At 39.4% G+C, this 15248-nt stretch overlaps 1 protein-coding gene and 1 pseudogene across 9 annotated transcripts in view; one reads left to right on the top strand and one right to left on the bottom strand.

The window, feature by feature from the left end:
• Window positions 1-15248, top strand: part of PPP1R12B (protein phosphatase 1 regulatory subunit 12B) — a 262789-nt gene that overhangs the window by 26308 nt on the left and 221233 nt on the right. The gene's annotated exons all lie outside the window — the stretch shown is intronic.
• LOC140529486 (POU domain, class 5, transcription factor 3-like) lies at window positions 485-1816 on the bottom strand (annotated as a pseudogene).

Raw genomic sequence — 15248 nt, 5'->3', positions numbered from 1 at the left:
GGAATTTGAAAGCCAAGATAAATTAGATGGTAAGGGAGCACATATCTTCTCAGTGAGCTCAGGTGAATTAACATTACTCTAGGTTACTGTGAGAACTGCTGATATGATTGTGGAGCTTCTGAAAAGCCTGGGAGAATGATATTGATGCTACATAACTGGAGTTATATAGGCAAATGTTCTAAGTTTATTTTATTTTTTTCAGTTACCACCCAACTTTTATTTCCAAACTTGCTCCCACACCCATCACAAGTATGGGAATGTGAGGTAAAAGAAAGGGGAGAAAAAAGACCTGAATATTGTTTTTCAGATGCCCAGAAAAACCTAGATGTGGGCAGTGGAGGGGCAAAAAGAGAATCTAGGGTTGGGAAAAGGCCTGGCCACTGTATCTGAGACAGTGGCCAGTCACCAGGAGAGGGCAAGTGAAGGAAGGGGAAAGCAAGAGGCATCCTGAGCCCCCAGTGAGTTCCTAGAATGCTGATCCAGCTCAGATGCCCCCATTAGGCATAGGCATGCCTGGGATGCAGGGCTCACCCTTAGGAAAGGTGGACATATAAAGGGCAAGGGGGCACAGGTGGTGGGGGTGCTGCATAGTTCTGGGGTACAGCAGCAGTTGGCAGGACAAGGGCAGTGCCTGGGGCCAGCTCATAAGGCAGTGCTTCACCATCTTCCCCATAGGGCAGAAGAAGCCACTTACCCTTCTGCCTTCGGTTACAGAACCATACTCGAACCACATCTTTGTCCAGGTGCAGCTCTTCTGCCAAGTCACAGATTTGCTGGGCAGTGGGCTTCCCACAACTCCTGAAGAAGCCCTCTAGGGTCCCCTTCACACTGGTCTCAATACTTGTACGCCGTTTATGCTTTCGAGCCTGGGCTAGCACTTGTTCCATACTGCACATCTCCTGAGGGTTGTCAGTGTTCTCAACAGCCTGCAGCCACCTCTGAAGTAATGGTTTCAATTTGTACATATTCTTAAAGCTCAGTTGCAGAGCTTCAAACTGGCAGATGGTGGTCTGACTGAACATCTTCCCATACAGTGTGCCCAAGGCCATGCCCACATCAGCCTGAGTGAAACCCAGGGAAATTCGTTTGTGTTTCAGTTCTTTGGCAAACAGCTCCAATTCCTCAGAGGTTGGCGTGTCCTTCTCTCCACTATCGCTAGATGGGATGCCCTCCTCACTGGCTGCTCCGCTTGAACCACTGGTGCTGCTGACACTGCTGCTGATGTTGCTGCTGTTGACGCTGCTGCTACTGGTGCCGCTTCTGGACAGAGGCTGGGTAGAGGGGCCTGGTACCCAGAAAGGTCCCTAGAGCCTGGAGAGGGTGAGGAGGGAGAGGGGCACCTAGCAGCGCCCCAGTGGGAACTGAACCACTGCTCCCCAGGCCTGGCCAAAAGGGCCCCGTCCAGGCAGGCACATGGTAGGCTGGGCCTGGATGGGCGCAATAGCTTCAGGAACAACAGTCTCTCTGAGGTCCCGCTTAGGAGCCCCAGACGACAATGAGGAAGGGGAAGAGCAGGATGAGTCTTCCTCTTTGGGTGGCATGAGGTGAAGGTTGTGGGAGGCACTGGCCTGCCCGTCTTCAGCTGGGGGTGGGGGCGCAGAGAAGGCATACCACCCTTTGGTCTGGCTGGAGTCAGGGGTCGAGGGTCCCTCCAAGGTGTACTCACTCTTCACTGCTGAAGGGAAGGTAAAGAAGGACTGGGATGGTTTTGGGGTGCTTCCCCCAATGTAGCCACCTTTACCGTATTGGGAGGACTCATCTGGCAGCCCTGGCCCAGGCTGAAGTTGCCTGGAGGCAGCCCCTTGTGGTTAAACATGCCCAGCTTGACTTGGCTGGCTGCAGCTGCAGGCAAGGACCCAGACCTTCCCTATTTGATGGGGTGGCTTCTTTGCCTCTTCTTGATGCTGGACACAGATGTGGAGCCAAAGCTACTACTGGTGCTTGATCGATGGACTGGATGTGTAGGCACTTGGACCTCAGAGTGCACAGGAGGGGCAAGGCCCCCTCAGACTTTGAAGAGGAGACTCTGTAGTCGAGGTTAGTGCCGGGGGCCAAGCCTGACCCCCTCTAAGTTTATAAAAAAGGGAAAACAGATTTTTTGTAGATTATATGCCAGTGAGTTTGACACCATTACTTTGTGTTTATTTTTTGTGTGCTTATACATTTACATGTTCTCCCCCTGGTAGAACTGGGACTTTTTGCATAGTTTCGTTTTTGTCCTCATATCTTCAGAGACCAGTACATTTCTGGGCAAGTAACAGGTGCTAAATGAATGCTTTTTGGTTGATTGATTTATAAAGGAGGAGATATATAAAGGAGAAATAAAAAAATAGAAAAGATGTGCATGATGGGGGGATGAGGGGAATGACACACTAGTGAGGGCTCATGAGTAATATCAGAAGAAGACACTTCCCCGCTTCTCTTTCCTCTCCTCTCCCCTGCCAGATCCTCAGGGTTCCTTAAAGCCCTGAATGGAGAAGCAGCCATTTAAAAAAAAATTAAATTATTTTATTTGTTTTCAGTGTTCTACAATCACTTCCATATATCTTAGATTTTTTTTCCTCCTCCTTTCCCCTTCTTCTGCTCTCCCTTCCCCTTCTTCCGTCCTCCCTCCGCACTCCCTCCCTGAGTGGCATACAATTTTATATAAGTTCTACACGTACATTCCTATTAAATACATTTTCACCTTAGTCATGTTGCATAGAAGAATTAAAATGAACGGGAGAAATCATAAAACAAACCAAAACGTAATACAAAAGAAAATGGTCTGCTTCATTCTGTGATTGAGTTCCATAATTCTTTCTCTGGATGTGGAAGGCATTTTTGCCTCAAGAGTCCATTGGGAATTTTTTAAGTCCTTGCATTGCAATGAAGTACTAAGTCTACCAGACTTTCACTGTGGTTGTTGCTGTGTACAATGTTCTCGTAGTTCTGCTCCTTTCACTCAGCATCAGTTCATGTAAGTCTTTCCAGGCCTCTCTGAAGTCTTCCTGTTTATCACTTCTTATAGCACAATCATATTCCATTACATTCATATACCACAATTTATTCAGCCATTCCCCAATTGATGGGCATCCCCTTGATTTCCAGTTTTTGGCCACCACAAAGAGAGCTGAAGCAGCCATTTTCTCAGGACCCAATCTAGCAGTACCAAGTGGTGGTTCAGAGAGTAGCTCCAAGGCTGCATTGGCAAACTCCACTGTGGTATTTCAGGCAGAGCCTTCTTGTAGACATTTAAAAAAGTGGAACTCCAGGATGAAGTACTAAGTGGTATTAGGAACATTCATCTCAGTTATTTTAAGTTAGATGTCATAACAAACACTAATTGGTCTCTTTAGATGCCTTTGTCCCTTTCCTCTTCTTGTATTGATGAGGTCTGAGGTTGGCATGTAGAAATACAGTTGCTAAGCACAGAACTTGTGATGAACTTTACCTGGCAAGTATGAGGGACCAGTGCTGAAGCTAAGTGTTGCTGGATCTGTGCTGATATTTTTTTTTATGCTCTAGCTCTTCTGGCAAGAAATTTAAGAGATATTTCCTCAAGGCTTGATGACATGAGCAAGAATTAGACAAGAAGTAACAGTAGTAAAACATACTAATTTGTATCAACTGACAGTGTGAATGGTCATGTCTCTACATTGGTCTTGGTCTCTCCCTTTGACCAGAGGAGTGTTAGGTTGGATTATTCAGACTTCCTATTGGTATTCCTCAAACAGAAGCAACTTTCAGTCAAAAATCAAAACAAGTTTTTAGTCAAAAAGAATTTATTAAATGTTTCCCATGTGCTAGGCATTGTAATAAAAAGAAAGGCTAAAACAAATCCTGTCTTTAAGAAGCATATATTCTAGTGGAGGAGACAGTTTGGCTGTAGTATGTGAAGGGCAGTAATGTATAAAAAACCTGGAAAGAAAGGTTAGGGACTGTTTTTGAAAGATTTTGAATGCCCAACAAGAATTTGTGTTTTATCCTAAACTTAATAAGGGGCCACTGACAATTACTGAGAAGGGCAGTGCCATAGTTAGACTTGTACTGCTTTACAAACACCACTTTGGCAGCTGTGTAGAATGGCTGGTTAATTGACTGCAGGGAGACTAATTAGTCAGGCTGTGGCGTGATCCATTGGAAAAATGGTAAAAGGCTCAAACTAGAGTTGGGACTGTGGGGAGATAAAGGAGTTGATGAAAGAGGTATTGTATTATAATCCTAAAAAGCAATATGAGAAAATTATACCTTATAGGAAAGGTATGAATTACTATAAAAGGAATTCTGGGATTTTAAATTTTTGTTATTCTCACAGTGTTGATGTGGGGCTCAAATGAGATAATATGTATAGCACTTGTAAACCTAAGGTGCTTTATAAATGTTCGCTATTATTCTGAGTCACTGGAACAAAAAAGGCCAGGAAAGCTGGTCACAGGGCATGGAGAGAGAAAATACAAGAAAACTGGAAAGGCAAGAAGAGACCAGGTTACATGTCAAATAGAGGAGTTTGCATTTGATCTTGGAGATGAGAGGGTCACTTGAGCTCCTCGAGTAAGGAATGTGTGGTTAGACCTATGCTTTAAGAAAAATCCCCTTGAATGCTGAGAGACTTGAGGCAGTGAGACTGCAGTATTCCAGGTGAGAGAAAATAAAGATCTGAACTAGGGTGGTGCCTGTGTGAATGGGGAGAAGTGGATATTAACGAGATATTGTCAATGTAGAAACAACAAGATTTGGCAATAGATGGGATCTATAAGGTGAGTGAGAGCAAGGAAGACACTGAGCTTGTGAGCCTGGGTGAGGCTGGGTGAGGATGGATGGTGAAGCCCTGGACCAGTCATAGGTGAATTCAGAAGAGGAAAAATTTGAGGAGAAATATGATGAGTTCTGTTTTGAATATATTGAATTTGAGATGCCCAGTTCGAGTTTTCCAAAAGATAGTTGGTGATGTATGGCTCTGGCCCAGGAAGGAGACAGTGACTGGGTGTCTGTATACTCAGGCTGGGCATCTGCATAGAGATGATAACTGATCCCATGTTTTAGGAGTGGGCCTGATGTTAGTTTAGATTCAGTATTGGGAGGAAATGAAACATATATAGGTCATTGAATATTAAACAAAAAGATTTTTTTAGCTAGAGCATAAAAAGATACAGGGATAAGCAGGGATACAGGGATACTTAGCTTCAGCGTTGGTCCTTCCCTTATGAACCTTTGTCTGGTCCCTGGGTTATGGTAATTCGTCAAGTCTGAGAGGCCTGGCCTTTTTTTTTTTTCCCCTTAGGTGACCGGGAAGCTGTGTCAAGGGAGGCAGGGACCAGTCAGGTCTAGGCTACATCTTTTCCCTTTTGAGAAAGCTAATTCTTGTTGAGGAAAGAATGGAGGGTGGGGGCAAAGAGAGACTTGGTCCTAACCAGTTTTGTGGGGAAGCTTTTGTAGGTGTTGATCACATCATGGGAGTTGATGAGAATAGAAAGAAAAGAAGTCTCAGGATAGAGCCTTGGGGAACAGCAATGGTTAGTGGGCGGAGTAGGGATAACGTTCCAGCAAAGTGTACTGAGGAATGGTTAGAAAGATAATGAGAAACTATAGTGTTACAGAAACCTGAAGAGAAGAGAATGTCCAGGAGAAGAAGGTGGTCACCAGTGTTAGAGGTTACAGAGAAGTCAGGAAAGAAGAGGATTCATGAAAGGCCATTAGATTTGACAAGTAAGAGATACTGATAACTTTGGAAAGAATAGTTTCAGAATATTGATGATTTTGGAGGCTTGATGGTGAAAAGAAAAAAATGGAAAAAAGTTCTAGATTAGGCTTCAGAACCATAATAAACCTTGGGCACACAAAGCTAATGGTGTGTGTGTGTGTGTGTGTGTGTGTGTGTGTGTGTGTGTGTGTGTGTGTGTGTGTGTGTGTGTGTGTGTGTGTGTTTGGGTAGGTAACAGTTTTATATTTTTGCCCTGGCAAATTAACAAAATTAAATCGTTGCTACCACAAAAAATGTTTCTACAATTATTTTTTGGTGTTTATGCGAACAGTTCATTCTATCTTTGACCTCCTATAGTAATATGCCCAGCAATGGGCTCTCTTGGTCAAAGGGTATGACATTTTAGCTACACCTTTTTGTTACCGTAATTGCAAATTGCTTTCTTGAATGGTTGGAATAATTCAGAGTCCCATCAATAATATATTTGTCAGATCTCTCTATCCATATTAACTTCAACATTGTCTCTGATCTTTTTTTTTAAATCACCTTTGCCATTTTTGGAAAGTAAAGTGAAATGTAAGATTTATTTCGATTGATATTCTTCTAGGTAGGCATTTGGAGTAGTTTTAATAGAGTTATTAGTAGTTTGCAGTTTTTCTTTTGAGAGTTTCTTTTGAGAGACAGAATGATCCTTTGGTCATTTATCTATTGGAAAATGGCTTATTAATTTGATTGTGTTATTTTCCTATGTGTTTTGAATATCAGACCATTATTTAGAGATATTTAATTCAAACATTTTTCCCCAATGGACAGTTTCCCTTTGTATCTTCAAATAGATTTATATTTTTGCAAAAGCTTTTCAATTTCATGTAATCAAAATCAATTATTTTATTTCTGTGATTATGTCTTTGCCTTGTTTGGTTAAGAACTCTTCCCCTATAATGTGAAGGCTCTGAAAGATACTTGGTCTGATGCTCTTTTAATTTTTTTTATGTTGTGAACTTTTAATATGCAGGTCATGTTTAATTCTGGATTTATTATGGTATATGGTTTTAAGTTGTTGTCCTAAAACTATTTTTTCTTAAGCTGCTTCCTCATTTCCCAACAATTCTTTTTATGCGCAGAGTTTTTTCCCAAGCAATTTATGTTCTTGGTTTTATTGAATACTCAATTATTGAGTTTAATTGTTTCTTATTTTTTCTTCTACTCTGTTTCACTGTTCTATTTTTCTAAAACAAGAATTACATGCATTTGAATATTACTGGTTTCATGGAGTAATTTGGGATCCAGAAGTGTCAGTGCCCATTTAGTCCTATTTTGAAAAAAAATTTAATTCTCTTTAGGTTCTAGACCTTTTGTTCTTCTAAGAATTTTATTATAATTTTTCTATATTGACAAGATATCCCTTTGGTAATTTGATTAGGATAGCACTGAATTATTAGGTTATTTTAAGTAATATAATAATTTTTATTTTATTGGTGGGGCCCAACCAGGAGCAGAAGATTTTTCTTCAATTATTTGTCATTATTTCTTTAAAGAGTGTTTTGTAATTATGGTTTTATAAACCTTGAGTGTACCTTGGTGTACCACTAGTTTAAACTTTTGAGTTGTATAAACGAATTTATGTAACTTTTCAGAAACATGTATTTGTTTTGCATCTTTTGAAATAGATTTATCATATAACATTGTGCATTGTAGTTATTTCTCTGAGTGTCTTATCCTCCCATTAGACTAAGTAAGTTCCATGAGACAGACGCGTCTTATCTCAACTGCCATTTCCTTCAATGACTAGCTAGCACAAGACTCAGCATACAGTAAATGCTTAATAAGTGTTTGTTGAATGAAAAGAATGAATACATGAAGCAAAACTTAAAATTTTTTTCTGCTTCTAAAATCTTAAAATCATGAATATAATCTTTACATTTTTAGCATCTGAGTTAGGAAGAAAAAAGATAAGGTTTGAATTTGGAGTCTTTTATTCATTTATATAGCAAAAAATAGTTTGCTAGCAATAATTTTTTTTGCAATCAGTAGTTAGGGCAATATTACATGGGATCAGTATAAGTATCTAACTGTTGAGAAATATTTCCCTTGTGTTAAGTTTGTCCTATTTTTTTTCTTTGATACTGAAAAGACAAGATATCTGAACCATTTTACATAATTACCACTTTCCAGTCTTTGGTATCACAGGAATACTGATTTTATATAACTATGTCCTTATAGGGAAGAGTAGTAATTCATATTTACTTTAAGGTTTATAAATAACATTCCTCACAGCAGTATTGTGGAATAAGGTAGCTAATAGGGACTGGACCTGCAATTTCATCGATATAAAGAAATCCCAGATAAGCAGGCTCCCTCTATGAAGGGAGGCTAGCTCCTTCTCTGCAACTTAGTCTTTGATGTCAGAGCACTGCAATTAAGTTAAGTCACTTGCCAGTGTCAGAGGTGGATCTTGAACCTAGATCTTTCTGGCTCCAGCGTCAGTTCTCTGTTCACTATACCACACTACCTTTCTACAGGAGACAGGTAGTACAGGTATTTTCACCCCCATTTTATGAATAAAGACATTGCAACTCAAAGAGGTTCAACATAGTTAAGTGGAGAGTGTACTGGAGTCAGAATACCTTGGAAAAAATCTCTTTCTCTCACTAGTTCTTAATCTCTTCTATTTCTGGGGATATTTATTTTAATTCAAATATTTATCGAGTACTTTTTGTTTGCTTTTTTATTTTTATTTTTTTAACTAACTAATTAATTTTAAGTTTTCAATATTCATTTCCACAAAATTTTGAGTTCCAAATTTTCTCCCCATGTTTCTCCTCCCCCACCCCCAAATGCTGAGCATTCTGATTACCCCTTCCACCAATCTGCCCTCCCTTCTAATATCCCTCCCTTTCCTTATCCCCATCTTCTCTTTTGTCCTGTAGGGCAAGATAAATTTCTCTACCCCGTTACCTGTATTTCTTATTTCCTAGTTGTATGCAGAAACGGTTCTCAACATTTGTTCCTAAAACTTTGAGTTCCAACTTCTCTTTCTTCCTCCTTCCCCACTCATCCTCACTGAGATGGCAAACAATTCAACATTGGCTATATATGTGTAGTTTCGTAAATGACTTCCATAATAGTCATGTTGTGTAAGACTAACTATATTTTCCTCCATCCTGTCCTGCTCCCCCATTTCTTCTATTCTCTCTTTTGATCTTGTCCCTCCCCAAGAGTGTTTACTTCTGATTGCTCCCTCCTCCCATTTGCCCTTACACCATCCCCCCCCCCCCCCCCGCTTATCCCCTTCTCCCCTACTTTCCTGTAGTGTAAGATAGGTTTTCATACCAAATTGAGTGTCCATGTTATTCCCTCCTTGAGCCAAATGTGATGAGAGTAAACTTCACTTTTTTCCTCTTACCTCCCCCCTTTTCCCCTCCATTAAAAAAGCTTTTTCTTGCCTCTTTTATGAGATAATTTGCCCTATTCCATTTCTCCCTTTCTCCTCCCAATATATTCCTCTCTCACCCCTTAGTTTTATTTTTTTAGATATGATCCCTTCCTATTCAACTCACCCTGTGCTCTCTGTCTCTCTCTGTGTGTGTATAATCCCACTAACTACCCAGATACTGAGAAAAGTTTCAGGAGTTACAATATTATCTTTTCATATAGGAATGTAAACAGTTCAACTTTAGTAAGTCCCTTATGACTTCTCTTTGCTGTTCACCTTTTCACGCTTCTCTTCATTCTTGTGTTTGAAAGTCAAATTTTCTTTTCAGCTCTTGTCATTTCATCAAGAATTCTTGAAACTCCTCTATTTCATTGAATGACAATTTTTTTCCCCTGAAGTATTATACTCAGTTTTGCTGGGTAGATGATTCTTGGTTTTAATCCTAGTTCCTTTGACTTCTGGAATATCATATTCCATACTCTTTGATCCTTTAATGTAGAAGATGCTAGATCTTGTGTTTCCTGATTGTATTTCCACAATACTTGAATTGTTTCTTTCTAGCTGCTTGCAATATTTTTTCCTTGACCTGGAAACTCTGGAATTTGGCTACAGTGTTCCTAAGAGTTTCTCTTTTTGAATCTCTTTCAGATGGTGATCAGTAGATTCTTTCAATATTTATTTTGCCCTCTGGTTCAAGAATATCAGGGCAGTTTTCCTTAACAGTTTCATGAAAGATGATGTCTAGGCTCTTTTTTTGATCATGGTTTTCAGGTAGTCCCATAAATTTTAAATTGTCTCTCCTGGATCTACTTTCCAGGTCAGTTGTTTTTCCAATGAGATATTTCACATTATCTTCCATTTTTTCATTCTTTTGGTTTTGTTTTATAATTTCTTGGTTTTTCATAAAGTCATTAGCTTCCATCTGTTCCATTCTAATTTTTAAAGAACTATTTTCTTCAGTGAACTTTTGAACTTCTTTTTCCATTTGACTGATTTTGCTTTTTAAAGCATTCTTCTCATTGGCTTTTTGGACCTCTTTTGCCAATTGAGTTAGCGTATTTTTAAAGGTGTTATTTTCTTCAGGATTTTTTTGGGTCTCCTTTAACAAACTGTTGACTTGCTTTTCATGATTTTCTTGCAACACTCTCATTTCTCTTCCCAGTTTTTCCTCCACCTCTCTTACTTGATTTTCAAAATCCTTTTTGAGCTTTTCCATGGCCTGAGATCATTACATACTTATTTTGGATGTTTGGGATGCAGAAGCCTTGAGTTTTATGTCTTCCCTTGATGGTAAGCATTGTTCTTCCTCATCTGAAAGGATGGTAGAAAATACCTGTTCACCAAGAAAGTAACCTTCTGTAGTCTTATTTTTTCCCCCTTTTTTTTGGCATTTTCCCAACCAGTTATTTGACTTTTGGGTCCTTTGTCAAGAGTAGGGTATACTCTAGGTACCTATAAGATCTCCGCTCCTCCCAAGTGGCACAATGAAGTCTACACACTGGTCTGGGAGTAACCAGAAACTTTTCTGTCCAGAATATGCATGTAGTAGAATTCCCTCTCTATAACCACCTCCAGTTCCTCCAGGCCAGCACTCAGGGCTGATATTTTAGATCAGCTGCTCACTTTCCCCAGGGGCTTTAGTGGGAGGGTTCCCAAGGCCAGGCCAGCTACTCAGTGTGAGATTGATATCAGCTGTTCCATTCCCCCAGGGGCTTTAAGCTGAGAGCTCCAAAAATGGATGCTGGCTGCTGCCTGCCACGGCCACCCCAGCCACCCCCCACTGCTGTTGCTGCTGCTGCGTCTGCCACAGCCGCCTGGGGCTGGGGCTAGGGGAGGACCCTACTCCCTTCTTGCCCAGTTAGAAAAGCCCTCTCACTGACCTTTGAAGCTGCCTTTGGAGTTTGTGAGTTGAGGGATCTGAGAGCTGCCACTCCTGCTGGTGATTCTGGCCTCAAGGCTTGCTCTGATCATGCTCCTTCCTGGTGCCACATGATCAACCCTGGGCTCCATGTCCAGTGTGACAGACCTTTCCCATTGGCCTTTCAGGTCACCCTGGGCTGGAAATCTCCTTCACTCTGTGGTTCCGTGGCTTCTGCTGCTCTAGAATTTGTTGAGAGTCATTCTTTACAGGTATTTTACGGGCTGTGCGGGAAGAGCTAGAGTATGTGTGTCTTTCTACTCTGCCATCTTGGCTCTGCCTCGAGTACTTTTTATGTGCAAGGCAGTGTGCAAGGTATTTCGAGGGATACAAAGATAAGGAAGGCATAGGTTCTGCTCTTAGGAGTTTACAGGCTAGTAGGGATGTTTAATAAGTACACAAATAACTATAATGCACACTGTATGTTTGGAGGACGGGAGATGGAAATGACATTTTGAAAGTAATCTGTGATATTAAGGGAGACTACATCTAGCAAACTAGATGATGATAATCTCCCAGAAATTGGATCTCAGTTTTGTTTTCGTTTTTGTGGTTTCAAGTTAGCTTAATAAAGGATTTCTAGGTAAATTGCAATGTTAAGAGTTGTTATTGTTAAGCAATATTTTGAAATTCCAACCATTTGTTCAGACCATTCTTTATTTCCCTTTTCTTTACAGATTTGCTTAAACTTGGCATTGTGGTATAGTGGTATAGCACTGAACTTGAGAGTGAGAAAGACCTGGGTTCTAGCCATAGCCCTTATCCTTTGTAAGCTTTGGGCAAGGGATTTAATTTTGGTGCATTTCAGTTTACTCATTTGTAAAAGGCAGATATTTGTTCTATCTCAATTAGTTGTATGTTTATAAACTCTAAAGTAGATATGAACCATTTTTATAATCTAAATGTAAATTATCATAACTACAAATAAATTCTTCTGTTTTAAAAATGCTTTTTCTGTTTTTAACTTTTTTTTCCAACCGTTATAGCCACTCTCTTCTTTTCTTTCTCTTTTCCCCGTTTCATTCAAGCGCTCAGGTGAATTTTGTGAGGTGACCAAGGTGATTTCAAGTCAGATGATTTGTGAGGTGACCAAGTTGATTTCAAGAGAGACAGCAAATTCCAGTGGAGTCAGAAGGCTTGGGTTGAGTCCTGGCTCTGCCATTTATGAGTGACCATGAGCAAGTAATTTAACTTCTAACTTTCCTCATCCTTAAAATGGGGAAGGGAATGGTTGGAACTAGATGATTTCTTTTAAAAGATTTTTATTAATATTTTTGTTTTCATATTACCTTCCTTTCTGAGTATTATTCCCCAGTCCTGTCAGCAAGCTATCCTTTATAACTAGGAATAAAAAAGAATGAGTAAAAAAGTAGTTCAGCAAAATTAACTAAAACATCAACTGAATCTGTCATTTTACACCTCATAGTTTTCCCCCCTCATTTCTCCCCCTCCTAAAGCAAGGAGAGAGGATTTTTTTTCATTTCTTTGGGATAAGGTTCTGCCATTCTAATTACACAGCATTCTATGTTGTTATTTTCTTTCCATTTCCACTGTTGTAGTTACTGTGTACATTGCTTTCCTGGTTCTGCTTAACTTCAGTGTTCATCAGTTCATAAGACTTAATGATTTTCTCAGCTGTCTTCTAGCTCTGACATTAAGTGACCATATAATAGGTGGGAAGATTTCAGATAACATAGAATAAGCCTCACACTAAGTTAATCTACCTACATATTTTATCAATAGCATAAAAACCACTGGTGGAACACAAAGGACCGCGTATGATATGCATATACACACACACACATACACATACACATACACACACACACTCATGGGTGTGAGAGCAGGAAGAGAGCACATGTGTGAACGTGCACACTCTTTCTGGTTTATTGGATAAAGTACCCCATGCCATCCTTGTGTTTCCGCTTGTAGATGTTTTGGAAGAACGAAGCAGTGTGCACTTGTAGATCTTGTTCATTGGTACAATTTGCACAGTGTACAAAGCTTGATCATTTGGTACTGTCTCTAGATGTTAAAGCCCTGGAGGAGGTTTATATTGAGGAAGACAAAGGGGTGTCTTAATCTAGGGTGAGCAAACCTAAACACTAGAGTTGGTAGAATTTCTTTGGAGGCAGATCTTGCACACTCCTGGATTTTTCTCAGTCATTCCATTGATTTCTATTTTCATATTCTTTCTCCTCCTCTATCTCTGTCTTCATCTCCTTTGGATGAAGGAACTGCTCTAACTGGTGTTCATCAACTCTGATGATTCGTAAATGTAAGTGATCTTCCCATTTCAACTCCTTTAGTACTTATTGTCTGTATTTCTCATCATGTCCTTAGAATCTCAGAGTTAGAAGGGACCTCAGAGGGTGATTCAGTCCATTCTGTACCTGAATAATATTAGAGATAAAAGCATACATTAGAAGGCAGGAATCCCTTCTACAACATCAAGTGGTTGTCCGCTTCTGTTTGAAGCTTTCCAGATGTGAATTTATTCCTTCTAGAGACAGCCTGTTAGAGAGCCAGACAGATGGCTCTGATTGTTAGGGACGCTTTCATCATAACTGGTAGAAATCTACCCCTCTCGCTTACTGCTTTGTTTATACCCTTTGCATTGTATTATTTTGTATCTTCATCTTCTATATCATATTATAAACTGAAAGATAGGATTGAGCCTCATTCACTGGTGTGTCCCCACAGCTGCAAATGAAGTGGCTTGTACTTAAGTGGTGGCTGAGTAGAAAGAACTCTGGACTAGAGTCAGAAGATCTAGTTCTGAACCTGATGGCAGCTGTTCTGACCTGCCTGGATAGTCTTTAGACTCTTGCAGCCTCAATTTCCTCATGTCTAATGGGGTTGATGATACTTGAACTACTTTCCTCACAAAATTGTTATGAGGATCCAATGAGTTAATAGATATTAAAATACTTTGTGTTGTTGAAAGATTATACCAGTATAAAAGGTTATATAGTAGGTGTTCAATAGCAACATACATTTTGTTGAATGAATATTAAATTTAAGATAAAAGTGCTTTAGGTATTTTTTGAAGATAAACATTAAATTCAAAATAGTATTACAAAATACATTTTTTTGAGTGAAGTTCTGCTCTCCTCTTTATTTCATCAAAACTAGTTCTAATTTGATAAAGTTTTTGTGAAGAATCTCAGAAACTCAAGCTAAGAAACACAATGTCCAGAGTGGTATTTATATTTCACAGATGAGCAAAGATGAAATTCCCTCATGTCTATGAAAAGGTTGAAGGGATTAATCAGTGAAAAAGTATTCTTGAAAACAGAGCCAAGTTATTCCAGTGTAGCTTTTGCCAAGGATGTCTTTATGTGGAACAGTGATGTATGTTGGGTAAAGAAAGGATGGTGGGAAAAGAAGTGTAGTTGACCACACTGCCTGATATTTTAGTGATAGTATCCAGATAGAAAGCATTTTTAGTTTAGTTTCTATTGTAATTATCCCAGACTTCTTTCATATAGATGTCTGTTTTTCTTTTTTGATTTCTGATTCTCATTTGTGATTTTTCATTAGTTATCTTTCAACTTGCTGCATAGTATGAGATATTAGCGGTTACATAGCATATTCTTTTACTTTTAAAGAGTAGGAAATCTAGAAAGAGAGAGAACCAGGATTTAAGATATGTCAGTATTTTAAGTTTTAGATTCTTGGCCTCAGAGAATATGTGTTGATGGCACTCTTGATTATGAATAGCTTTCTTCTAATGTTGAAGGCTTTTACAGAATTCTTGCATCTTGCTTAGTCTTAAGTATTGTAGGTTTGAAAATAGCAAACTGTACTGTAACTGAATGATAGAATTAAGTTGGAATTTAAATGATTCAATTTAAAATAAGCTAAATTTAAGTATAGACAATGGGTTTATATGTAACATTGCCTTATACGTAAGGACCAACACTTTACTAGCCCATACAAAGTCAATTCCTTTTCTCTGCCCACCCCTGCTACTTAGTGTTCAAGGAATAAATGAACTCAATCTTCTTTACCATTTATCTGTCATAGATTATTATCCCTGTGGATTACTTTCAGCAAAGTTGAAGAAAAGACTCTTAGAGCTTTTCAATAGATCATAAATATTAAACACATGATAATGGATAGGGCAAGGATAAGTCAGATGGGACTTGTTTTCTATCCCTAAACCTGGTGCTTTTCCATTTTTTGTTGCAGGGATAATAATCAAATAG

The sequence above is a fragment of the Notamacropus eugenii genome, chromosome 2, assembly GCF_028372415.1.
Source record: "Notamacropus eugenii isolate mMacEug1 chromosome 2, mMacEug1.pri_v2, whole genome shotgun sequence".
In the NCBI taxonomy this organism is placed as follows: domain Eukaryota; kingdom Metazoa; phylum Chordata; class Mammalia; order Diprotodontia; family Macropodidae; genus Notamacropus; species Notamacropus eugenii.
The sequence above is the reverse complement of the archived record's forward strand: the minus strand, read 5'-3'. Positions and strand labels throughout refer to the sequence as shown.